The sequence below is a fragment of the Dasypus novemcinctus genome, chromosome 2 (genome assembly GCF_030445035.2).
Source record: "Dasypus novemcinctus isolate mDasNov1 chromosome 2, mDasNov1.1.hap2, whole genome shotgun sequence".
Classification (NCBI taxonomy): Eukaryota; Metazoa; Chordata; class Mammalia; order Cingulata; family Dasypodidae; genus Dasypus; species Dasypus novemcinctus.
In genome coordinates this window covers 28,773,990-28,800,364 of record NC_080674.1, presented here as the reverse complement: position 1 = coordinate 28,800,364, position 26,375 = coordinate 28,773,990, and the positions used below count along the sequence as shown (strand labels likewise).

General features: G+C 37.6%; 1 pseudogene; it reads left to right on the top strand.

Annotated features, from left to right (window-relative positions):
* Positions 1–16,449: 16,449 nt before the first annotated feature.
* Positions 16,450–25,621, top strand: LOC101416702 (cytokine-like nuclear factor N-PAC; annotated as a pseudogene).
* The last annotated feature ends 754 nt before the right edge of the window (positions 25,622–26,375 follow it).

The window sequence follows — 26,375 nt, the reverse complement described above, 5'->3', positions numbered from 1 at the left end:
TTAAGCAGGAGCTAACTAACAAAGGAGAAAATTGGCAAAACTATTGAAAGAATGATCAAGTGAAAAAGGAAATGTGAGATAAAAAATGATTGAAAATAAACTAAGTGCAAAGCTGTAATTTAAATGGCTTTTTGCATATCAAATGCTATAATTGACTGTGGGAAAAATGTTCTTGATGCTTTTACAATGCAGAAAAAAGAATAAAGTTAAAAATAATGAGAAATGTAAGCATTTTGACTAGTAATGAAGAAGGGGGAATTTTAATGCCATATGCACACAGGTTAAATCTCACAGTGTTTCTGTGTGTATTACTTGCATACTTTATTCCCTTTCAGTTCTTTGGCAAGGGTGATTTTTCCCTTTTCAAATGTACACCAAAGCGGAAAATGGTTCAAGAATCTGCAAGCTCAATTTCCTGTCTACATAACAGGTGTTGCCTTACCAGGGCTGAAATGTGACCAGACTAGAGAGAGTGGAAATAACAAAGAACAGGAGAGGAGGGTGGACAAGGAATGAGAATCTGAAAGAGAAAGAAATAAATGCTGTCTGTTGTCCATTTAGAGTCAGGGAGTACAATAGATGAGACCCAGAGAAGCAATAGGGTTTTATTATTACTAAATATTTTTATTTTTTAAGCTCCTTCCCTCCCCATACATTTATCTGGCTTTTATTAGTGTGGCTGCTGTTTTTGTTTTTGTTTTTATATTTTTAGGTATTTAATCCTACTTCTTACTTCTTACAGGTTCTAAAATGCAAATGCAAAAAAAAGTAATGATAAATCTATGGCTTGGGATGTACAGTGTGCAAACAGATCAAGAAGAAGAAACGTGACTGTTTTTGCTTCTTATTTTCCCCTTCTCATTTGAGGAGATTTACTGAAACTCCTAGTTACCTCTACAGGGAAAATTGATAGGGAGTTGTGCCTATTTGAAAGGTTCTTATAAAATTTAAATTAATTTAATGCATCAGAAGCACATATGGAAGCACTCAATAAATATCAGCCTTTACTAATGTTCTTTTCTCCTTTCATATTTGAATTTGATTTAAATATATTATAAATTGATGCTTTTAACTAGCAAGTGGAAAAATTAAATTACCTTTTATGCATAATATAAATGATTGATTTAATATAATGAAATAAATATAAATTTTATATCAGACTGAATGTTAATTCCTGGGTTCTTTTACCTCTGACCTTGATAAAGTGCTGCACATCACTTACCTGGAATGACAACAATTTCCAAGTTAAGAAAAACATCTATATTTAAATCTATGTTTATATCTGTATTAATGTATATGTATGTATTGACATGTGTACCTAGGTCTATGGGCATTTTATATCTATATATCTATATCTATCTATCTATCTATATATATATGAAAGAATATGTCTCAAGTGTAAAAGTGTAATAGGCTGCAATATTGTGACATCTGATTGGTCTGCATTTTTTCAGTATATAATTTTACAAGAAGGTTTATGTAAAGAGTAAATAATTTATATATACAAAGAGGTCCAGTACATTGTTTATGCTAACCAAATGAGAGTGGATGTAAGAATAATGGTGATTGGATGATTTTCAGTTTCCAAGTTATCTTGGTAGTAATTTTTATGCTCAGAAAGCTATGCTGTCCTTAATGGTCCCCTTTAACACACTGCAACAGAGAGGTGTTAAATAGTGGCCGAGAGGTCTGGTGATAAACACCTAGCTATCTGGAAAGTCAGTTCATTTGGAATTCTTCCTCCCTCAATTCTCTTAGCTTATACAAACCCATACATGTTGGCTAGTGATAATTCAAGTTCATAATAATAACTCCAAGGAACTACAAGACTCCAGTGTACTTTCTGACTCCTTGAAGGAATAATAATATGTTTAGCAGGGTTTAGCACTGAACTAATTTTATTATGCTCCAAGACTTTTTGAATGGCTAATCCCCATATTCTCTAGGAAATATAATAATTAACCAAGATTTTTCATACCCCCTATAACATTCTAGATAATTAAATTTACTGTAAGGAGAATTAATTTGAACTCTGTGGATAGTAAAGCCCAAGGTTCTTTTATTTATTTATTTTTTTAAGTACTTTGTACTGGTTTATTTAGTGTCTGCTAAGTTGACTGTTCTCATTTGTATTGTTGTGATTTTGATATGCTGAGTTAAACAGCCCAACACAATAAATGAGTGTCATTGTCATTATACCTACATTTCTAAGGTATCAGTTAATGCCACAACTTTCACTGATAAGGGTAATGAAAGCAGTACAGTCTATTGGTACAATTCTCATTCTCACATTTATTAATTGAGGGCCTGAACTGCATTTTTTGTATCATCTTTATATATGATAAGAATTGGCAATTTATAATGACTTATATGATTATTATTAAATATATATTTTATTTATTTATTTATTTATTTATTTCTCTCCCCTCTTCCCCCTCCAGTTGTCTACTCTTTGTGTCCATTTGCTGTGTGATCTTCTGTGACCACATCTATCCTTATCAGTGGCACCGGGAATCTGTTTCTTTTTGTTGCGTCATCTTGTGTCAGCTCTCCGTGTGTGCAGCACCATTCTTGGGCTGGCTGCACTTCCTTTGTGCTCTCCTTATGGGGTGGACTCCCTGCCTGTGGGTCTCCCCTATGCGGGGGACACCCCTGTGTGGCACTGCACTCCTTGTGGGCATCAGTACTGCGCATGAGCCAGCTCCACACGGGTCAAGGAGGCCTGGGATTTGAGTCACAGACCTCCCATGTGATAGGCGGATGCCTTATCCAAGTCTGCTTCCCTTATATGATTTTTATTGTTTAAAACCTTGATACAAAATAAGTATAAATTATAAAATAAATGTGCAGTTATAAAGTTTAAGTCCATAAGGTATGCATATATGAATAGACTCAAAAGTGACTCAGAAGTTTATAGAACTAAAAGAAAGAAGTATACATGCAAAGAAAGAAAGGATCCCTGCTTCTTTTGTGGAGACAATCCCATATCTATAATGAGAATCAGAAAGCATTATTTTTATTGTGGGAAAAAAAGGTTTATTATCTGTTGAAATGCCATTTCTGCTCATTACATTTTTTTTTAAACAATGTAATCACTTTATGAACAGTTGCTTACATGTTCAGTAATTAATATACTCACAGTTTTGATGAAGATAGTCATAAAATACCCTGCAATTACAATGATTGTTTACTTTTAAGAAAACAAAATGATTTCATTTTTTATGAGTATCAGGGAAGCACAAAATGGTAATTTGTTTAGTTGAATACAATATGCAGAGTGTTTCTGTTTTGAATATTGTCAACTAGTGGAAAAAATAAAATTTCAAAATGCAGATGTTACAACAATTGCACAATCCTTTAATGCAGAGTAATAAAGATGAAATCAAACCCTTTGTTAAAAATAGTCAAGTTGTTTTCTTCTTCAGGTACACCTTTGTAGGCTTCAAAGGGGCTATAATTATGTACAGCATTGTTATGGCTTCCATAATCATTTTATTACAATTTAATGAAGGAAAAGTAGAGTAAATATTGATTAATAGAGGTTTTCCTTCTGACAACAGATGAAGGTGTCAGTAAAATTCAAGCAATCATCATTCTACCCTTCAAGGACTGCCAAGTAGAAAATCCATAGTGGAGACTGACAGTTTGGAAATTCCAAGAAGATTTGATGTTGCAATCTTGAGGCAAATTTCTTCATTTTATTCTCAAAGGTTTCAACTGTTTGGATGAGTACCACCTACATTATTGAGGATAACCTTTTCTACTTAAAGTCAACTAATTGTAGATGTTAATCACATCTATGAAATACTTGTACAGCAACATCTAGGTCAGTGTTTGAGCAAATAAGTGTATACCACAACCTAGCAAAGTTGACACATAAAATTAACCATCACACAGGAGAAGAAGAAGGAAGAGATTTGGGTGTCTTAATTCAAGGCGTACATTATTGTATAAGTTGAAAAACAGTCAAATGATTGAAGAATATTAATGGATTTGAGATTATGTCAAATCCAAAGATCAAAAACAATTTATCAAGAGAACATGCAAATGTTTTTGTTTCAGTAATGCTCAATTGTTACAGAATCAATCAGGTACCCACGTGATTGTTTTAGGAGTATGAGTTTCATTACAGTGATTCAGTATTTCCTGTTAAATCAAAAATTAAAACAAAAAGTATTTTAAGCAATAAGCATACCATGTTCAAGACTGACTTTAACATTATAATATGTATAATATGTAATGGGTTGATGTAAAAACAAAACAAAACATGCTAGTCCAAAAAGGCATGCTACTGAAATAAAATGGGTGCCTAATAGATATTATATAATGAAAAATTGGGAAGAATTGTGTAAAATTAAGTGCGACCTCAGTAAGGAATGTATCAGTCAGCCAAAGGGGTGCTGATGCAGACTACCAGAAATGGGTTGGCTTTTATAAAGGGTATTTATTTGGAGTAGGAGCTTATGATACCAAGTCATAAAGCATAACTTACTTCCCTCACCAAAGTCTATTTTTACACGTTGGAGCAAGATGGCTGCAGATGTCTGTGTTCCTAGTTTCCTAGTTTCCTCTGGGCTCAGCTCCTCTGTTTACTCCACAAGGTCAGCCATAGATTAGCAGATGAATGGCTCGGTTTCTCTCACTGGGGCTCCTGCTTCAGCCTCAAACTCCAACATCGAAAGTCCAATATTGAAAGTCCTCAACTCTGTTGTTTGCCATCCCTTTTATCTGTGAGTCCCCACCCCTTGGTAGGTGGGGACTCAATGTCCTATTCATAACTCAATCATGTCCAGATACAGATCAGATACAAACATAATCCAATATCTATTTTTGAGATTCATAACCATATCAAACTGCTACGCTCCACCCTCTGAATTCCAAAAAGACATTACAATATTTGAAAAAACCTTAAATCAGTAACAGTGCAAGTACTAAATTATATCACAATCAATTTAAAGAAATACTGTTTGTCTTGGGACAAAGCCTCATCTGCTATATACCTCTGAAATTTACAGAACAATTCATCTGCTTCAATACACAAAAGGACAGACAAAGGATAAAGATTTTCAATACTATGAGGAAAAATTGGGAGGGAAACATGAGGTTTCTCTATAGCTCAGTAGGCCTGCAGGGAATCCTCTGTTTGATTTCAAAGTCTGAGAGTCATTCCTAAGTAGATGGTTTCTTTTCTTTGGGGCCTTATGGGAACCCATCCTTTCCACAGGCTTTCCCAATGGCCATTTCCTTGGTTCTACCCTCATCAAGCATCTGGGTATCGACCAAGTTCCAGACCTCTCCCTCCAAGAATGTTGGGATGATTGCCACACCTTACCCAGTCATTGGTTTAGAGTCTTAACCCCCCTAGTACAGTCATGTGAAGACAACAGTCCTCCTAACCTTTGGCATAAGGCTTAACCCTCTTAGAGCAACAAGTTGACCACCTGGCCTTCCCTAACCTTTGGAGGACAGGTCCACCACTCTCAGACACGTGGGGTGCCAAACTTAACTGCTCCAATCCTTGGGGAAACTCACTGTCTCTGTACACATGGATGAGAGTCTTCTCTTGGCCCAAGGTGAAGTCTTAATTCCAGACCTCAGCTTCCATGGTTTTCTCTTAAAGCTGTTTCTCCTTTAATCTCTCCTTTACATGTCCTTTTAATTCCAGGCTGATTGTTCATTAGGCTCTCTCAAAAAGTCTGTTGGTTTAACATGCAGGAAGCAGAGATCTAAGCCATCAGACAGTAAGACTTTCCGTAAGTCTTTCTGAGATAACTGCATCTTCCATCCTGATTTACAAATTCCAAGTTTAGTTAAGTCTGCCAATGGGGCACTTTCATCTGGGAGCCTGATTTCCAGAGGCTTGGAATTTTTGGAATCAGTTTCTTTTTTCCTTGTGCCCAATAATTCAGTTCTCGGCTTATCTCACTTGACTAGCATTTTGCTATATGCTGCAAGAAGAAGCCAATCTGCATTCTCTGAGTTTGATTTGGAAATTTTTTCAGCTAAATGCCCAGGCTCATCATTTTCAAAGTCTGCCTTCCATAAAACATCAGGAGTTAATCTTGCTATGTTCTCTGCAACTTTAAAACACGGATCATCTTTCCTCCGGTTTCCAATAATAGTTTTTTTTTCCCCCAATAATAGTTTCATCATTTACTTCTAAGGCATCATAAAAGTCTTTTTAGCATCCATATTGCTGTCAACAGTCTCTTCAAAGCACTGTAGGTCTTTTCTTCCAAGTATCTCACAATTCCTTCAAAAAATAACCCCTACACATTTATAAAACCATTCTAGCATTTTGGTAATTAAAGAAGTAATTCCCCACTCCTCAGTACCAAATTCTGTATTAGTCAGCCAAAAGTGTGCTGATGCAAAATACCAGACATGGGTTGGCTTTTTTAAAGGGTATTTATTTGGGGTAGGAACTTACAGACACCAGACCATAAAGCACAAGTATCTTCTCTCACCAAAGTCTATTATTACGTGTTGGAGCAAGATGGCTGCTGATGTCTGTGAGGTTTCAGGCTTTCTGAGTTCCTTTGGGCTCAGTTCCTCTGATTACTCCACAAGGTCCGCTTTAGTCTATGAGACTCTCTAGGCTTTGCCTCTCTCCACAAGGTCAGCTGTAGACTCTCAGGTAAAGGGCTCTGTTTCTCTCCCTGGGGATCCAGCTTTGCATCAAACTTGAACATCAAAAGTCCAACACTGAAAGCCCTCAACTCTGTTGTTTGCCATGCCTTTTATCTGTTGTTTGCCTTGCCCTAATCATAACTCAGTCACGCCCAGGTACAGATCAAATTACAAATATAATCCAATATTTATTTTTGGAATTCATAACCACATCAAACTGCTACAGGGGAATACACCTTTTTTTTTCCCTCTTATCAAGTTTCTGTATTACTCTTTCTACATTTTCTTCTCTGGGATGAGAAGCATCAGAGTGAAATGGAAGAGAAATTTAGAATTGAACCCTGGCTAAAGATTAGAATAACTTGAGGAGAATTTTTGTTGTTTCATTTTATTTTATAATGCATAGCTCCAACCCCAGAAAACACAATTCTAAAGCAGTAGTTTGCAGACATGGTTGAATCTTTAGAATAATGTGGGAAAGGTTTTTAAAAATTATGGGAAGGAATGTGTCACTGATGATTTACTGGACTTTAATAAACTGGGGGCACTGCTTTTGGGAAACTGCAATTGCAGCACAGTTTGGTTGAGGCAGATTCTCTAGGGAAGTAGAGTTCAATAATGAATTGTGGAACAGCAGAGTGAAGAATTTTCTCTTATGATGTTAGTGTTAGAAAAGTTATAAGAAAGACTTTACAATTAGACGAATGACATAAATGTAGAGATGAGAGTAAAAGACAGGAAATGTAAGGACTGCAAGGAAATAAACTCAGCATGACTAGTTGCTATTATAAATATTATATGTCCTATACACCAAATGACGTGGAGTTTGTTTCTCTAAATAGAAGTCACATTCAATTTAACAGTAGAAGGCCACTAGTGTATGAATTTAGGAGAAATGGAAATGTAAAAAAAAATAAATATACGAGATGATTGTGAAGGGTTCACAAAAGAAATTAGGAAAAATTTAGAGCAAAAAGATTATATTATTTACTGTTTGTAACACTTCTAAAATGTTCTGTATTATTAGAGGGCAATAAGCATTATTCTCCTTTGAGGGTAAAAGGCATTTTAAAAATTGTTGCACTTTTACCAAGTGTTCGAAGAAGTGCCCTAATTAATATCTGGTGGGAAATGACTCCAAATTGGGTTTTAATTCTCCCAAATGAATTGTAGATATTGATAGCTATTTACTGGAGACATGACAAAGAAGAAACCAAAAAGACTTTTTTGCTTTTATTCACTTATATTAATTTCCATTCTAGTCTCTTCTACAATAATTATTTATATTATTCATTAGTCTTGTAAGAAAACTTGGTTTCTAGATTGCAATAAAAGTATGTTGATTTATGCTTCTGCATTTGTTGCTGATGCTAAATAGCTTTATTGACTTTTGTAGTACATTTGAAACTTTGAAGAATTGAATCAACCAGAAGACCAACAGTATAGAAATAAATCCATGTTTTGTCAGTGAAAATCTTGCTAACACTGGATATCTTCACAAGATGCATATCTGCTGAAGAAGGAAATAAAATTCCACTCAGGCCATTTTTACATCTTTTTAAAAATTAACTTATTGAAGTATATCACTTATACATAAACATACACAAACAATGTGTATAGTAATAGTTGTGAACTTATAACACAAACATATATAACATCAAACAGGACTCTCATAACTCACCCTACCATCAAGAACTTGCATTGTTTTTAAGCCTTTTTAACTAATGATTAAAGAGCATTGTCAAAATTTTACTGTTAACCAAAATATTTTCCCCCAACCCACCCTATTATTAACATCTTTATATCATTTATATATGAACATATATAAACAATTAAGTGTATAGTAAAAGTTGTGAACTTACAAAGCAAATATGCATAACATCATACAGGGGTCCCGTACATCAATCCTCCACCAATATGTTGCTTTGTTGTGAGACATTTGTTACAAATTATTAAAGAATATTGTCAAAATCTTACTATTTATTATAGTACTATTTTACATTTGGTGTGTTTTCCCCCAACCTATCCTATTATTATTTTTTAAATATATTTTTTATGACAGAAGTTGTAAACTTATAAAATAATCATGCATATGTGCAGAATTCCCAACCAACATCCCTCTATCAACACAACACACTGTGGTGGAAAATTTGTTACAGATAAGATGATACCATCTGATTGTTACCACACATATCGTGTACATTTGGCTCACATTTTCCATACTGCCCCATTATCAACACACTACATATTTGGCATAGATGCAAGAACACTATACTATTACTGCTATTCACAGTCCATAGGTCACCCCAGTTTTATTTTCCCATGCTTCTCCACATTCCCAACACTCTGCAATAGTGATGTACATTTGTTCTAACTCAAAAAGGACATTCTTGAATCTGTACCATCAACCATAATTCTCATCCACCTCTTTGTTTACTGTGCTATTCAGTCCCTAGATTATTTTTTAGCAGTCTGTCAATTGGCATTTTATACCTAGACTACCATTTTCAGCCACATCCCCATTTATAAAATACCTGGTAATCAATATTTATTACCATCCACTCTATACATTTCCACACTTTTACAGTAAAGCTAATTAAAACTTCTTTATACATTGAACATAATTAGTCAATCTCAGTCTTCCTCTTATCTCCTTTAAGAATTCACCAACCTACCATCAGGTCTTGAAGATATTTTCCTGCAATTTCTTCTGGAAGTTTATGGTTCTTACTTTGATGTTTAGGTTTTGATACATTTTGAGTTAATTTTTGGATGAGGTGTGAGATAGAGATTCCCTTTTCTTCTTTCAGCTATGGATATCCAGTTCTTTCAACACCATTTGTTGAATGGACTCTTCTACCCAAGTTGTGTGTGTTCGACAAGCTAGTCAAAAATCACTTGGCCACATCTGCAGCATCCCTGAACCGCTTGTAGTACAGCAGCACTCCCAGCAGGCTATTTCAGGGGCTTGCAGGGAGGGAGGTGTCTGGAAGCCAATTTGGTGAGACAGAGATGGAGAAGATTTTTGTGAGACATGGAATTTTGGGTTTCTGGCATGGAGATCAGAGCTTGTGGCTAGAGCTCCTCCCCCTAGGGCTGGCAGCCCACCTGCAGCAGTCCCTGAACTGTTTGTAGTACAACGGCACCCCCAGCAGGTTGTTCTGGGGGCTTGCAGGGTGGGAGGTGTCCTGAAGTCGAGACAGTGACAGAAGAGACTATTGTGAGAGGTAGAATTTTGGGTTTCTGACACAGAGGTCACTTTGCAGGTTTGACCCCTTCCCCTAGGGCTGGTGCCCAGCTGTGGGGATCACTGAAGGCTGTGTTGTGCTGTGGTGCTTCCAGGCTCCCTGTTAACCAGATGTGTGGTTCCCAGGTCTGTGTCCCCTAAACCCTTGTGGCCCACACTCCAGAGACTCACACCTCTTGTGTCTGCAATATCACAGACTTCCCATCCCTGAAATCACCACGCCCTGAGGTCCATCTGAGGTCCTTGACTGTCCTAACCCTTGGTGTTTGTGTGGTTTTTTTTCCTTTTTCTCTTTTTTCTTTTTTCTTTTTCATTGCCTTGATTGCTGATATTGCATTATCTCCTGGTCTTTTCTCCCATTGTATCCCCCAAGGTCCTTTTTTGTTTATTTAGGTGTTTTTTTCCTTTCTTCTTTTATTTTTCTTGCTTGTTTCCCTCCCTTTTCTTTGTCCACCCCCTTTTTTCCTTCTATTTTTTCTTTTCTCTCTTTTTCTTCTTTTTTTTATTTAATTTAATTTAATTTAATTTTATTTTATTTTATTTTACTTTATTTTATTTTATTTATTTTATTTTATTTATACAATAGGTGCTGCAGGGAGCACCTCACATTTGCTGTGTTTCCTCATCCTCCATTTCCTCGTTTCTGTGTGAATTGATTTTGGCCACCTACACTATCCCCTTTCCCCACATCTTGCTATCCTCCATCATCTACTGTCTCTCTTATATTCCACCTCCCTTTCTTTGGACCCCAAATTGTCTAACTTTTAATTTCTAATACCTTTGTTCTGTTTTCTGTCTTTTATCCACTCTTGATATTATTGTCTTTCTTTTCTCTTTCCCTCTCTCATGAAAACACTGGCTTTTGAATTCATACTATAACCCCCCCCCCCATATTCACTTAACTATCTCATTATAGGTACTCTACTTATTGCTATAACTCTACACAACTTACATGAGTCTAATATCCATTCTCCCAGATCTCATATTGTTGCTCTGTTAACATTTATTACCAATACTACTTTACACATTTTCTTTTCTTACACAATTTCCTTTCCCTGGTCCTAATATTTTCCATCAGAGGGAACTCAGCCAGCAAAAAGAAATTAGAATAAGAAGAACAAAGTGACAAAGAGAAGACATAACACTTATGCAAGAACAACAACTAATTAATCCCCAAGACTAGACAAAAAAGCTAAGGAACTGATTAATCCCGTCAAGATAAAATGATGACCAGACAGCAACAAAAAACCAAACAAATAATCAGGAAAACATGGCTGAATCCAATGAACAAACTAAAAACCAGGAAGGGGAGCAGAACATTGGACATGTAATTAAAGATCTCAGAACATATATTAGAGACCAACTTAATGAAGTAAAGGAAGAGCTTAACAATATGAAGAAAACACTTACAGAAGAAATTGCAGACATATGCAAAAAGATAACAGATATGGGAATGAACACCACAGGTCAAGAACTCAAAAATACATTCTCAGCAAATAGCAGCAGATTAGAAGAGGCAGAGGAGAGAATTAGTGATGTGGAAGACAGTACATAGGAAATCAAACAGATAGTAGAATTGATCGATAAAAAGATAGAAAAAATCCAGCTAGGACTTAGGGACCTGAATGATAATGCAAAATGCACAAACATATGTATTACAGGCATCCCAGAAAGAGAAGTGAAGGGAAAGGGGACAGAAGGGGTGTTGCAGGAAATAATGGCTGAAAGCTTCCTAAATCTACTGAGAGAGATGGGTGTACATATCCAGGAATCACAACACACCCCAAACATCATAAACCCCAACAGGCCCACCCCAAGAAATATACTTGTCAAATTATCCAATGCTCAAGACAAAAAGAAAATTCTAAAAGCAGCAAAAGAAAACCATCACATACAAAGGAGGCTCCATAAGATTAAGTGCTGATTTCTCATCTGAAACCATGGAGGCAAGAAGGCAGTGGTATGATATAGTCAAGGTACTAAAAGAAAAAAAAATTCCAACCAAGAATACTCTACCCAACTAATCTAGCATTCAAAAATTATGGAGAGTTCAAAATATTCACAGATAAACAGAAACTGAAAGAGCATGCCAACAAGAAATCTCCCCTTCAAGAAATACTAAAGGGAGTTCTGCAGGAAGAAAGGAAAAAACAGGAGAGGCAGAGTTGGCTGAGAGTGTAAGAGCAACAAAAAAGACAAAAAGAGAAGGAAATAAACAAAATATGACAAACACAATTCCAATCAAAATATGGCTAACATAAATAATTCCTTGAAAGTAATAAAACTGAATGTCAATGGATTAAACTCACCTATCAAAAGATTCAGACTGGGACATTGGAAAAGGAAATATAACCCATCTATATGCTGTCTACAAGAAACACATCTTTGACCCAGGGATTCATGGAGGCTGAAAGTGATTGGCTGGAAAACAATCTTACAAGCAAACAACAACCAGAAAAAGGCAGGAGTAGCTATATTAAGACAAAATATATATATCAGACAAAATGGACTTTAAATGTGAAACAATTGTGAGAGAAAAGAAGAATACTACATATTAGTGAAAGGGAAAATCTCTCAAGAAGAACAAACAATCATACATATTTATGCTCCTAACAAGGGCGCCTCCAAGTACATGAGGCAAACACTGGAAAAACTAAGTGAAAGAATAGATGACTCTACAATTATAGTGGGAGATTTTAATACACCACTATCAACTTTGGACAGAACATCTCAAAAAAGAATAACTAAAGAAACAAAATAGGGAAACGGACTTTGGCCCAGTGGTTAGGGCGTCCGTCTACCATATGGGAGGTCCGTGGTTCAAACCCTGGGCCTCCTTGACCCGTGTGGAGCTGGCCATGTGCAGTGCTGATGCGCGCAAGGAGTGCCGTGCCACGCAAGGGTGTCCCCCGCGTGGGGGAGCCCCCATGAGCAAGGAGTGCGCCCGTGAGGAAAGCCGCCCAGTGTGAAAAGAAAGTGCAGCCTGCCCAGGAATGGCGCCACTCACACTTCCTGTGCCGCTGACGACAACAGAAGTGGACAAAGAAACAAAAGCAGACAAAGAAACAAGATGCAGCAAATAGACACCAAGAACAGACAACCAGGGGAGGGGGGGAAATTAAATAAATAAATAAATAATAAAAAAGAAACAAAATATTTGAACAGTATATTAGAGGACCTGGATCTAATAGACATATACAGATCATTACACCCAGATACAGCAGGATATATATTTTTCTCAAGTGCACATGGGTCATTCTCCAAGATAGACCATATGCTAGGCCACAAAGAAAGGCTCAATGAATTCAGAAAGATCAAAATCATACAAAATAATATCTCTGACCACAGTGGAGTGAAGCTGGAAATCTGAAAGGGCCAGAGGCCAAGATTTCACACCAAGATATGGAAATTAAACAGCACACTCTTAGAAAAACAGTGGGTCAAAGAGGAAATATCAAAAGAAATTAATAACTACCTTGAAACTAATGATAATGATAACACAACATACCAAACCTTATGGGAGGCAGCAAAAGCAGTACTGAGAAGGAAATTTATAGCCATAAATTCATGTATCTAAAAAGAAGAAATAGCAAAAATTGAAGAACTAACTGCACATTTGGAGGAATTAGTAAAAACACAACAAAGTAATCCCGCAGGAAGAAGAAAGAAAGAAAGAACAAAGATAAGAGGAGAACTAAATGAAATAGAAAATAAGAAAGCACTTGAAAAGATAAACAAGACCAAGAGCTGGTTCTTTGAGAAGATCAATAAAATTGACAAACCCTTAGTAAGACTAACAAAGAAAAAAAGAGAGAAGATGCAAATATACAAAATAAGAAATGAGAAAGGAGATATCACCCCTGACCCCACAGAAATAAAGACTATCATAAGTGGATACTTTGAAAATCTATATTCCAACAAAAATGACAACTCTGAGGAAATGGACAAATTTCTAGAAACACATAAGCAGCCTATATTGACAAAAGAAGAAATTGATGATCTCAACAAACCAATCACAAGTAAAGAGATAGAATCAGTCATTAAAAACCTCCCAACTAAGAAGAGCCCAGGGCCAGATGGCTTCACAGGTGAATTCTACAAAACATTCCGGAAAGAACTAACACCAATCCTGCTGAAACTCTTCCAAAAAATCGAAACAGAAGGAACATTACCAAACTCATTCTATGATGCCAACATTACCCTAGTACCAAAGTCAAACAAAGACACCACAAGAAGGGAAAATTACAGACCAATTTCTCTAATGAACCAAGATGCAAAAATACTCAACAAAATACTTGCTAACCATATTCAACAGCACATTAAGTGAATTATACACCACAACCAAGTGGGTTTCATTCCAGTTATGCAAGGATGGTTCAACATAAGAAAATCAATCAATGTAATACACCATATAAACAGATTGAAGGGAAAAAATCACATGATTATATCTATAGATGCAGAAAAACATTTGACAAAATACAGCACCCTTTCTTGATAAAAACACTCCAAAAGATCGGAATACAAGGAAATTTTTTGAACATGATAAAGAGTATATATGAAAAACCCACAGTCAACATTGTTTACCATAGTGAAACCCTAAATTCCTTCCCTCTAAATCAGGAACAAGACAAGGATGCCCACTGTCTCCCCTTCTATTTAACATTGTCTTAGAAGTACTTGCTCGAGCACTGAGGCAAGAACCAGATAAAAAAGGCAATGAAACTGGAAAGGAAGAAGTCAAAATTTCATTATTTGCAGATGACATGATCCTATACATAGAAAACCCTGAGAGGTCTACAACAAAGCTTCTAGAACTCATAAATGAGTTTAATAAAGTTGCAGGTTATAAGATAAATGTGCAAAAATCAGTAGCATTTCTGTACACCAATAATGAGCAAGCTCATGAGGAAATCAAGAAACAAATACCATTTACAATAGTAAATTTAAAAAAAAAATCAAATACCTAGGAATAAATTTAACTAAAGATGTAAAAAACTTATACATGGAGAATTACACAAGGCTGGTCAAGGAAATCAAAGAAGACCTAAATAAATAGAAGAATATTCCCTGTTCATGGATTGGAAGACTAAATATTATTAAGATGTCTATCCTACCAAAACTTATCTACACATTTAATGCAATCCCAATAAAAATCAACACAGCATTCTTTAAGGAACAAGAAAAACTAACTAAGAAATTTATTTGGAAAGGAAAGAGGCCCCAAATAGCCAAAGACATATTGAAAAAGAAAAATGAAATTGGAGGAATCACACTACCTGACATCAAAACATACTACAAATCTACAGTAGTGAAAACAGCATGGTGTTGGCATAAGGAGAGACACACTGACCAATGGAACCGAATTGAGAGTTCTGATATAGATTCTCAGATATATAGACATATAATATTTGATAAAGCCACCAAACCCTCTCAACTGGGAGAGAATGGGCTATTCAACAAATGGTGCCTGGAGAACTGCATATCCATACGTAAAAGAATGAAAGAGGATTACCATCTCATACCTTATATAAAAATCAACTCAAGATGGATCAAAGACCTAAATATAAGAGACAAGACCATAAAGACTTTGGAAAGCAGTGTAGGGAAGCAAATACAAGACCTTGTAATAGGAAATGGCTTCATGAACTTCAAACCAAAAGCATGAGCAGCAAAAGAATACATAGATAAATGGGACTTCTTCAAAATTAAAGACTTCTGCACCTCAAAGGAGTTTGTCAAGAAAGTGATAAGGGAGCCTACGCAATGGGAGAAAATATTTGGTAAACATATATCGGATAGGAGACTTATAACTTGCATATATAAAGAAATACTATATCTTGAAAATAAAAAGATAAACAACCCATTTAAAAAATGGAAAAAAGATTTAAACAGACACTTCTCCAAAGGAGAAATACAAATGGCTAAAAAGCACATGAAAAAATGCTTCACATCTCTAGCTATCAGGGAAATGCAAATAAAAATTACAATGAGACACCATCTTACTCCCATAATATTGGCAGCTATGAAAAAAAACAGAAGAATACAAATGCTGGAGAGGATGTGGTGGAATGAGCACACTCATCCACTGCTGGTGGGAATGCAGAAGGATCCAACCATTCTGGAGGGCAGTTGGCAGTTTCTCAAAAATCTAACCATAGACTTGCCATATGACCCAGCAATTCCACTGCTGGGTATATACCCAGCAGCACTGAAAACAAGGACACAAACTGATATATGCACACCAATTTTCATAGCAGCATTATTCACTATCGCCAAAAGTTGGAATCAACCCAAATGCCCATCAACAGATGAATGGATAAATAAAATGTGGTATATACATACAATAGAATACTACTTGGCTTTAAGAACAAATACACTACAAATACACATGATAACATGGATGAATCTTGAGAACCTTATGTTGAGTGAAGCAACCCAGGCATTGAAGGACAAATACTACATGACCTCAATGATATGAAATAAGTAAACCAAGCTGCCTCAGATAGCTAGAGACTGGATGATAGGCTTACAGGAAATCAGGTGGGAGAAGAAGGACATAAGCTGGCATCTACATGGGTGAAATCTATGATAAGCTGGAGGTAAGTATGTGTTAAAGAAGGGATAAAATGGAGGCATAGGGTTACCTTTGGGTGGGGCTTTGTGGGCTTGAGGGGGCTAGGGATGGATGGGTGGGTAATATTGCCCAAGAAATTGGGGGGGAGGGTGGGGCAACATTCAAACAACAGAGATTGTCAGGTGTTCGCTGAGAGTATAATGCTGAGAAAAACTTTTCAAAAATATAATAAGGAAAGTTACCTGTTAAAGATAACTTAAAGGGGATAATCTGACCCAGAACAGACTCCTAGGGAATATGTGAATGCTCATTTTGCCAGAGTGGGTTATATCATTGGGTAGAGACCCATATAATGGAAGTGAAGGTATACCCACATCCTGGGGAGGACTGAGACCATCAAATAGAGGGAACTGTATCTCTCAAGAGTAATGTTGCCTCCCAGGGCATTAGGGCAGTTCAGCATGTCAAGCCATCAACATTGTTGCAAGTATCTCTGAACATGGCTCTTCAAGCAATGAAGATTGACTGTCACTGTGGGCCCTAAGGGGAGGGGGAAATAAGTATTGAATAGATGGAACCAATGTAACTGTGTGGTCAATAGAAGTGTTTCACAAGAGTACACAAGGATGGATATAAGACATGTAAAATTACACCAAAAATATATAGGTACTGATAGGCTTAAATGTAAATCATAATATAAAACACAAGATAACTAAAAATTTAGAAAATTGTATAGTCTAAAATATAAACCACAATGTAAACCCAAATGTTACCTTGTTTGAAAGCTATTGTCTCAATATCTGTACATCAGTTTCAGTAAATATGGTATGAATATGTTAAAAGATTATTGCTGTGGAAGGGAAAAGGTTTTATATTGGATATGTGGGAGTACTATATATTGTAAATATGAATTACTGTGATCCAAGACTCTTGTGAAGATAAGCTTAATAATTAGAAAAAAGAAAAGAGAAAGATAGGATGTAGAACTTTTTCAAATTAAAATGTATTCTATATCTAACCTTTAAACTCATCGTTATATTCCATTATACTATTAAGGGAACCTGGCAATATATTGGGCTTCACTTTTAAGGAAGTTTTGGATCACAGAGAGGTTCAACAAGGACAGCGGATGGGATGTGCTGTGGGATGTTATTGACAAAGGACACATGGTTGGCAGGGAGTTCTACAGGACATATATCCAGGGCACATAAAAATGTTTGGATATTTTCATAGTGGAAACAATTAAAAACAACAACTGAGGGAGTGCTGAGATTCTAGCCGGGGGGGCTCTATCACAGTCCCTAAAGGAACAGCAACAATCCCCCAAGCGCAATGGCAAAGACCAAAAAAGAATGAAGGTCCAACAATGAGCTCCTGATACTAATGGCTATGCTTCTGAACCTGTGCACCTGAAATAAGAACAAGGCCTAGAGCAGCAATATGCCTAAAGTTACCTCCTGAGAGCCTCCGTATTGCTCAAATGTGGCCAGTCTCAAAGCCAAACTCAGCATGTAAATTCGTTGCTTTCCCCCCAGCGTGGGACATGACTCCTGGCGATGAGCCTCCCTGGTCCCTGGCACCCAGGGATCAATACCACGTACCAGCTGATGATGTAACTAGAAAATGACCTTGAATAAAAGGTTCAACTCGGACCAGCAGAATATCTCTGTCTACATATAATAATAGCAGTTAAAAATGCTTTTTGACCTAAATTAAGGGGGAAATAGAAAGGACAAATGAGTTTATATGGCTATGAGTTTCTAAAAAAGAGCCAGGAGGTTATCAGAGGGGTTGCCCTTATGCACACCTGAGCAGAGTCCCAGAGACAGATAAAGTAGATACAACCCCAGATATTGGTTCTTCTGAGGGCTACAGAGACGCACAGGTTCTATGGTCATGGCAGATGGAGTTCAGCGCCATGTCAATTGGCCCTTCTTTGGAGTTGGTGTTTCTGTGTGATGGAGCTGGACTTGGGTGTGATCTCTTTCCCAAGCCTTTCCTGTTACTTTACCAGAATTGAAGTTGGTGCTAGGGTTTAAGATATACCCAGGGGATCTGAATCTCTGGACTGACCATATGATAGCCAGGTCCTGAGCCTCAACAGACATCAGCTCCTACATTCTGGTTTACTGGACTTACCACACTCAGCTAACATGGAGTTGAAGAATGTCAACCACTACACCATGGAGCCAAGAGTGCCTACAACTGAAAGCAGGAGGATTGCATCCACCATCCATGTGAAATCTAAGCCCCCTCTTGACATAGATGTGGAATGGACACAACCAATCCAAGGTCCACAGGATGGAGGAATACAGTAAGGATTAAAGTGGACTTACTGATATTCTATTCATGAACTATTGTGGTTAGTAATCAAAGAAAATGTGGTATTGGTGTGGAAAAAGTGGCCATGGAGCCTGCTGGGTGTGGGGAATGGGAGGAAGAGATGAGATGTGGAGGCGTTTTCAGGACTTGGAGTTATCCTGGGTGGTGCTTCAGGGACAATTACTGGACATGTAGGTCCTCCCATGGCATGCTGGAAATGAATGTGGGAGAGTGTGGGCTAAGATGTGGACCATTGACCATGAGGTGCAGCGATACTCAGAGATGTATTCACCAAATGCAATGAATGTGTTATGATGATGGAGGAGAATGTTGCTATGGGGGGAGTAGTGGGGTGAAGGGGGTGGGGGGTACATAGGGACCTCATTTTTTGAATGTAATATTTTTTAAAAATGAATTAAAAATAAATAAATAAATAAAGCACTTGGCCATACAGAGAGGGTCTGTTTCTGAACCATCAATTTGGTTCCATTGTTTTACATATCTGTCTTTATGACAGTACCAAGCCGTTTTTACCACTATAGCTAGGAAATATGATTTAAGTCTGGAGATGAGCGTTTCCTTTTCCTTTTTAAGATGTTTTTGGCTATTCAAAACCCCTTATCCTTGATAATTTGATAATTGTGTTTCCATTTTTTTTAAATGCTAGTGAGATTTTTATCAAGATTGCATTGAATCTGTATATTTATTTGAGTAGAATTGAATCTTAAAGACATTTAGTCTTCCAATCCGTGAGTATGGAATGTTCTTACAGTTCTTTAGGCTTTTTTAAAAATTTCTTTTAACATTGAATTACAGTTTTCTCAAGACAACTGCTTCACATCATTGGTTATTTGAGTTTTATCTGTCGATTTGTTTTCACCACTCTTTTGAAACTTTTAGCTATTTTTATTGACATAATCTTCATTTCTAGACTCTCTTCCATGCCTCTCTCTCCTGTCTTTTCTTGTCAGGCTCTAGCATACCATTTAGTATTTCCTTAAAATCTGGTCTCTTACTTAAAAATTCTCTCAATTTTTGTTTTTCTGTGAATATTCTAATCTCACCCTCATTTTTGAAAGAGAGTCTTGCTAGATATAAGATTATTGGCTGGAAAATCTTAAATATATCAGACCACTGTCTTCTTGCCTCTATGGTATCTTGTGAGAATTCAGGACTTTATCTTATTGGATATCCCTTATATGTTATGCATTGATTTTCTCATGCTGTTTTCAGAATTCTCTTTGTCTTTGGCATTTGACATTCGGATGAGTATGTGTCTCAGAGTTGGTCTATTTGGATTTTTTTGGATGGGAGTATGTTGTGCTTCTTGGACATGGAAATCTATGTTATTCAATAGGGTTGGGAAATTTTCTATCATTATTTCTTCAAATGTTCCTTCTGCCCCTTTTCCCTTCTCTTCTCTATCTGGGACACACATGACATATATGTTTGCATGTGTTTTGCTGTCATTTAGTTCCAAGACCTTGTTCAATTTTTTCCCTTCTTTACTTTATCTGTTCTTTTTTATGTTCACTTTCAGAGGTCATTTTTTCAAGCTCACCAATCCTTTCTTCTGCCTTCTCAAATCTGCTGTCATATGATTCCAATTTTTTAAAATTTCATTGATTGCTCCTTTCATTCCCATAAGATCTGTTATTTTTCTATGCATGCATTCAAATTCTTCTTTGTGCTCATCAAGTGTCTTCTTAATATCCTTAATCTCTTCAGCCATCTCATTGTATTTATTAAGGAGATTGGTTTGAACATCTACGATTAGTTGTCTCAACTCCTTTATGTCATCTGGAGGCTTATCTTGTTCCTTGAACTGAGCCATATCTTCCTATTTCTTGGTGTGCATTGTAATTTTTTGTTGGTGTCTTGGCATCTGGCTTATGAGAGTATTTATTCTGGGTGCAGTTTTTCTCTTTACTTTAGGGCTTCCTTCCCTTTCTCCCTTGCTGGTTATGCAGTAGGAGCCAAGGATGCTATAAGCTCTGAATGCTCAAGCTACCATTATTTCCCCAGGGACCAATGACGCTTCTCCCAACTTTCTCCTTTGCCTGAAGGGACAGAGTCACAGCTCTGTGTGTGATCCAAGTTGTGCAGGTCTAGACTTTAGTTGACCAGAGAAACTGATGAAGCTTCATGTCCCTTTTTCTCCTGCCTGGGGCAGGAATGGAGCTGCAGGTGTGGGCAGCAATCTATGCAGTGAAGGTCCAAGATGACAGCAGATGGCCTGATAGACTTCTGATTATTCAGTCTGTGCCAGCGAAACGTACCTGCAGGTATCTGGATAGGCTCGTGCAGGGCCTGCCATCCTCCTCTCTGCCAGAGGTGGAGCAGAAGCCTAGTCCAGGGCTGCAGGCCAATCTGGGCAAAAGAAACCAGTTCCTATCATCACTGTGATTTTCAGTCATCCCAGCTTCCCCTCAGGCTGGGGACAGAGTCAAAATGGCAGCCACCAGCCTCTTTCTGACTTGGACAGTTTCACACTCTAGCTGTTCCTAGGGTTATCACTTAGTCAAGTCTACCAATCAGTAGCCAAAATCGTTTGCCAACCACCTCCTCCTCCCTTGATTTTTGGAAATGGAGCTTCCAAATCTGGTCACAGAAAAGTTCCAGGGGCAGCTTGTGCCTCCAGAGTAGAATAATCACTGGCCTCTCTGGCTTGACTGGTAATTTCCCAGAGAGACTGGCAGAGGTCCCCCAGCTTCCTCCCGGCTGGATATGGAGCTGGACCATAGGCTAGAGCTGCAATCTGGTCTGGATGGAAAGAAGCTGGTCCCCACAAGCATTGGAATTTTCAGTCTGCCCTGCTTCCGCCTCTGCTAGGTGCAGTATTAAGATGGCAGCTAATGGCCTTTTCTGACTCGAACAGGCTCAAACTTTAACTGTTTTTAGGATTCTATTTTAACCTACTGAATTTACTCATCAGTAGCTGAAGTTGGTGCCCAACCATCTCTTCTCCCCACCCCCATTTTGGGAAGTGGAGTTTTCAATTCCAGCCAGGGAACAGCTCCCAAGGTGGCTGGTGCTTACAGTGGTGGATGGGTACTGGCCTCTGGGTCATGGAGCAATGTACTTATGAATATTCTCTGCAGATGGGCAGACTCCTCCTTCCATTCCTTCAAGTATGTTGCAGGATACTCTTCTGGCCTCCTGAAGCCTCCACACAGGTGCTTCAGCTAGCTCCAGATAGCTCTGAGTGTTTACTAACTACTCTATAGCAGGAACTGACTCTAGGAGCTCCTTACTCTGCTACCATCCTGCTAGTTCTCCCACTCAGGCCATTTTTAAGAATGCACTGGCTGATGCTGAGTTGTACAAGAATAAAATGGGGGAGGGAGATACCTATATCTACATCATGTAAGGGTGAAGGTGACTTTGATAGTTCTCCCTTTGAGTAAAGATTCCACTGTCTTTCAAGAGAGTCAATATGGAGTGAGAGATTCTGGGACTCTATTTTTCAGCAAGTGTATGAAATTGCAAAATTGAGACAAATGGTATGCAAGATCCTCACTGAGGAAATCATCATCTCAATCAAATCATAACTTTCCTTAAGAACGTTGGTTTACTTTTCAACAGAGAAATTGTGCCTACTTTACCGTCTTTAAGTTATCATCACTCACACACAAACACACAAAGTATGCATGGTAGAGTGCAATAAGTTACTAGAAGTTACCAAGAGAATGAAGATAAAAATATAGTATAAAACTTGTTTAAATCACCTCACTCATGCCCATAATGAAGATTAAACTAACATCTTTTAGCTCCAACTTCTCTCTTTCTCACTCCCTCTTTCTTGCTAAATGGAATATTTATGTTACACACAAGCTGTGAGCATTTAGATTCTATTTATTGTGAAAATCTTTTGCAAATTTCAGTGAATCTTAGCATTTCTTTACATAGTACACTGATTGGATTGCAGTTTTTGCTGACTTCTATTGCTCTACACTGTCAAGAATAATTTGCTAAAGCTGCCTGCACACACTAAATACCATTTAACTATATTGGTAAACATGTATTGCCATTGTTTGTATAAAACTAAGGGCATAACTAAACATATGCATTTACTTGCCATTAAAGCTGGAGAAAAATAGAGGAGATTAAAGTGAAATATTTTGCAATATAAAATACTGTTGATTCAGTTATACAAATGTTAATGGGTCTTTATCATGTTCAAAGGAATTTGTGAAATATAAAAGTAGCATGATAAACTCACTGACCTCAAATTATTCACTCTTTGGTTAGTGTGAAATCTTCCTGGAATATATATTAGTTAGATGTTGCTGCATTGCAAAACATAAAAGGTAAAACCAAACATCTGTGTGTTGCTTGATTCTTAATTGATTCTTGCTCTTTGTTGATCTTCACTGGTCTTACTGATGGCTTTGTGGTTTCCTGAAGTCCCTAATACCTACTGTTAGACTGGGGCAAAAATCTAGGCTGGGATTATGTGTTGTAATTTACTGAGGCAAGTTCTGTTTTATGTGTTCCTCTTCATTTTTCTGAAACCAGTGGGTTTCCTTCTAAAAGTGATGACAGAAAAAAAACAAAACAAAACAAAACAAGAAGATGTAAGTACTAGTGAACATCTCCTTTTGCCATTTTTCCTAACAATCCACAACCAAACAAGTCAAATGGAATTAGCTGAGAAAACATTATGTTTCAGTTGCCACTGCTGCATTACTGGTTTCACCCCAATAATAGTGGCTTAAAATAGCAAACATTATAATATACATCATTAATTCTTAACATCTGGAATATGGGTTGGATTGGCTGAATGATTCTCCCTCTTCTTCTGGCTTTGAATGAGGTCACTGAATGGAGCTCAGGTGATGGATGGATGGACTCGTCTGGAGGGTCTAAGTTTCCTTTATTAATATGTCTACAACTTGGGCTAAAGTGGACAAAATTTGGTCTCAACTAGCAGTTTTTACTACTAGCACTATTGACTACTGCTTCACAGTGTTCTCAGGATACTCAGGCGTCTTACCCAGTGACTTCTTCCTTCAGAACAGCCGTCCAGAGATTCAGGCAGAAGATGCATGGACCTTTTTTAACCTAGTCTTGGAAGTCATGCAGTGTATATTCTACCACACTCTATTAATTAAAACTGAGTCATAAGTGTAGCCTTGTTTCAATGAGAGGGGAATGAGAATCTACCTCTTGAGGTAAGGCAGCAAAATTACAAAGTACTAAAGCATGGAAGATGGAAGGTACTGTTGGGGACATTTTTGGAAAATAAAATCTGGCACATACAACAAGGTTACATGGATATAGAGAGGGATAAAGGAATAGGACTGATTGGCAGTATGATTCAGCAACTTGATATAGGGAAACCTCTGACTGTATGCTCCTTGGTCAAAAAAGATTATTATTTTATCCAAGTACTTGAAGAAACTGCATGAAAATAAATCCTTCTTTAAGATTTTTGGAACAGAAGCTTCTTCTTGGATTAAAGCAGAACTGTTAAAACCATAACATGCTCATAAAGAGGAAATAATAAAGATTACAAGAATAAAATCTTCTAGCTAGTTGTGGATGCCATAGAAGGGTTTTGAAGGACAAAGGGAAAGACAAGACATCATGACACATTTATTCTGGTGACAAGAATAGGCATAATTATTGTCAGGAGAGAAGTAGTCCAAGCTCAGGTGATGAGAAGTACAAACTTTGCTTTAAGGGAAACTGAAGATAAACATGGGAAAAGGAAAGGAAGGTGTGTTTTCAAGACTTTTCAAAGAAAGCCTCGAATTCCCCTCTGAAAAGAGACAAAAAGCTAAGTTCTCAGAAACCAGGTCAGCCCGCAAAGGATGAGAAGCCTGATGAAGATGCAGGTAATCATTTCCATTTCTTCCTGCTCAGCCTAACAAGAAACCAACTGTCTATTTCCAGGTAATCACAAAGAAGTTGAAAATATGTGAAGAGTAGACTGGTTCTAACTCCACCCACACAGCAGACAGCATGGCAGCAAATAGCAGCATTCTTCTGACAAATGAAAAGACAGGATTTAGGGATATTGGCTTTATAAGAAGTGGCATCATCTCCAACTTAAGAAAAATGGGTCATACAGTGACTTTCTGGAGTCAGGCTGCAGAAAAATGTGATTTGTTCATCCAGGAGGGAAAAAAATTCCACTAAACTCAGTTATACTTGTGTTATCATCTTCACCTGCATGTCAGATCAAAGTCAGCAAAGGACCTGGTTTGCTGCAAGTGATCCACCATGGGAAGTGTCAGTGTAGCACAAAGGATCATTCCTGGACATGTCAGAGGTGGATGCAGATATAGTCACTGAGCTGGCTCAGGTGACTCTTTCCAGAGAGAGCTTCTTTCTGGAAGCCTCAGGGAATCAGCAGCTTTTTAGTGATCGGATGTTGGTGACCTTAAGAACCACAAGCAGGAGCTTATATGAGGACTTCTGTAGCTGATCCCAGGCAATGGGGAAGACCTCTTGCTTTCCAGGTGAGCTTGGTAAAACAGCCAAGATGATGCTGATTGTGAACATGGTCCAGGGAAACTTCATGGTCACCATCACTGAGGAGTTGATCCTGGTGCAAATGACAGTTTCAGCAGACACTTTTGGACATCCTCAATCAAGGACTCTTGGCTAGCATCTTCCTGGATAAGAAGAGTCAAAATATCCTGAAAGAAAAAAACAACTTTAAGTCTGATTTTGACCCAAAATATAATTCAGAAGGATCTCTGTTGAACCATTGTGTTGGGCAATGCTGTCAACAATCCAATTCCTATGGAAGTTGCAGCCAAGGATGTATACAAATAAGCCAAGGCACTAACCTGTATGACAATGATATGTCTGTTGTGTACCAAGCCTATGTATGCTAAGCATCAAAATCTGCCTTTCCCTAACCCCAGTCATCCAGTATTTCCTTTGACCCCCTATTCCACACATGGGATTGAGGACCTGGGGCTTAACTTGAGACCAGTCTACCCATCTCCATTTCCTTTTATACAGACTTTGCGACTTGTTACAGTACAGTACACAACATCACTCCTTCCCTGGAGGGCCTGGGGAAGAAAGTGAGGGGGAGGGAGGAAGAAGGAATGTTAGTGGGATTGGCTTGTGGGAAAACCTTTGGGCTGGGCACCAGCCCCTGGATGAGGTAGTTGCGCATTCACATACACACATATACAAATACTTGCCTTCTCTTCAAATTAGAAACTGTCCTGAAACTGCTTCCTGGTTTTTGTTCTTGAGGTTTTTGTTTTGTTTTGTTTTTTTAATCACAAACACCTTCTAGTCAAAGATCTGAAATCATCAGTGAGTGTTGGAAGGTGTAGCAATTTGGTATTATTTATGAATTCCAAAAATATATATTGATTATGTTTGCAAACTGGGCTGTTCCTCTGAGCATTATACCCTTTGATAATATTAAATTCTGTCTTTGATTAAATTATGTGAAGACTAGGGCTTTAATTTGACCACATCAGTAGAATGTAATTCAGTTTGCACCCCCACCCCCCCTTTTGTAGGCCATATAAACAGACAATCAAGGAGAAATACAGAAGTAGATATACATAGAATATACACAAAAGGAAGGGAGCTCCATAGGTACAGAAGAGGATCCTGTGGCCATGG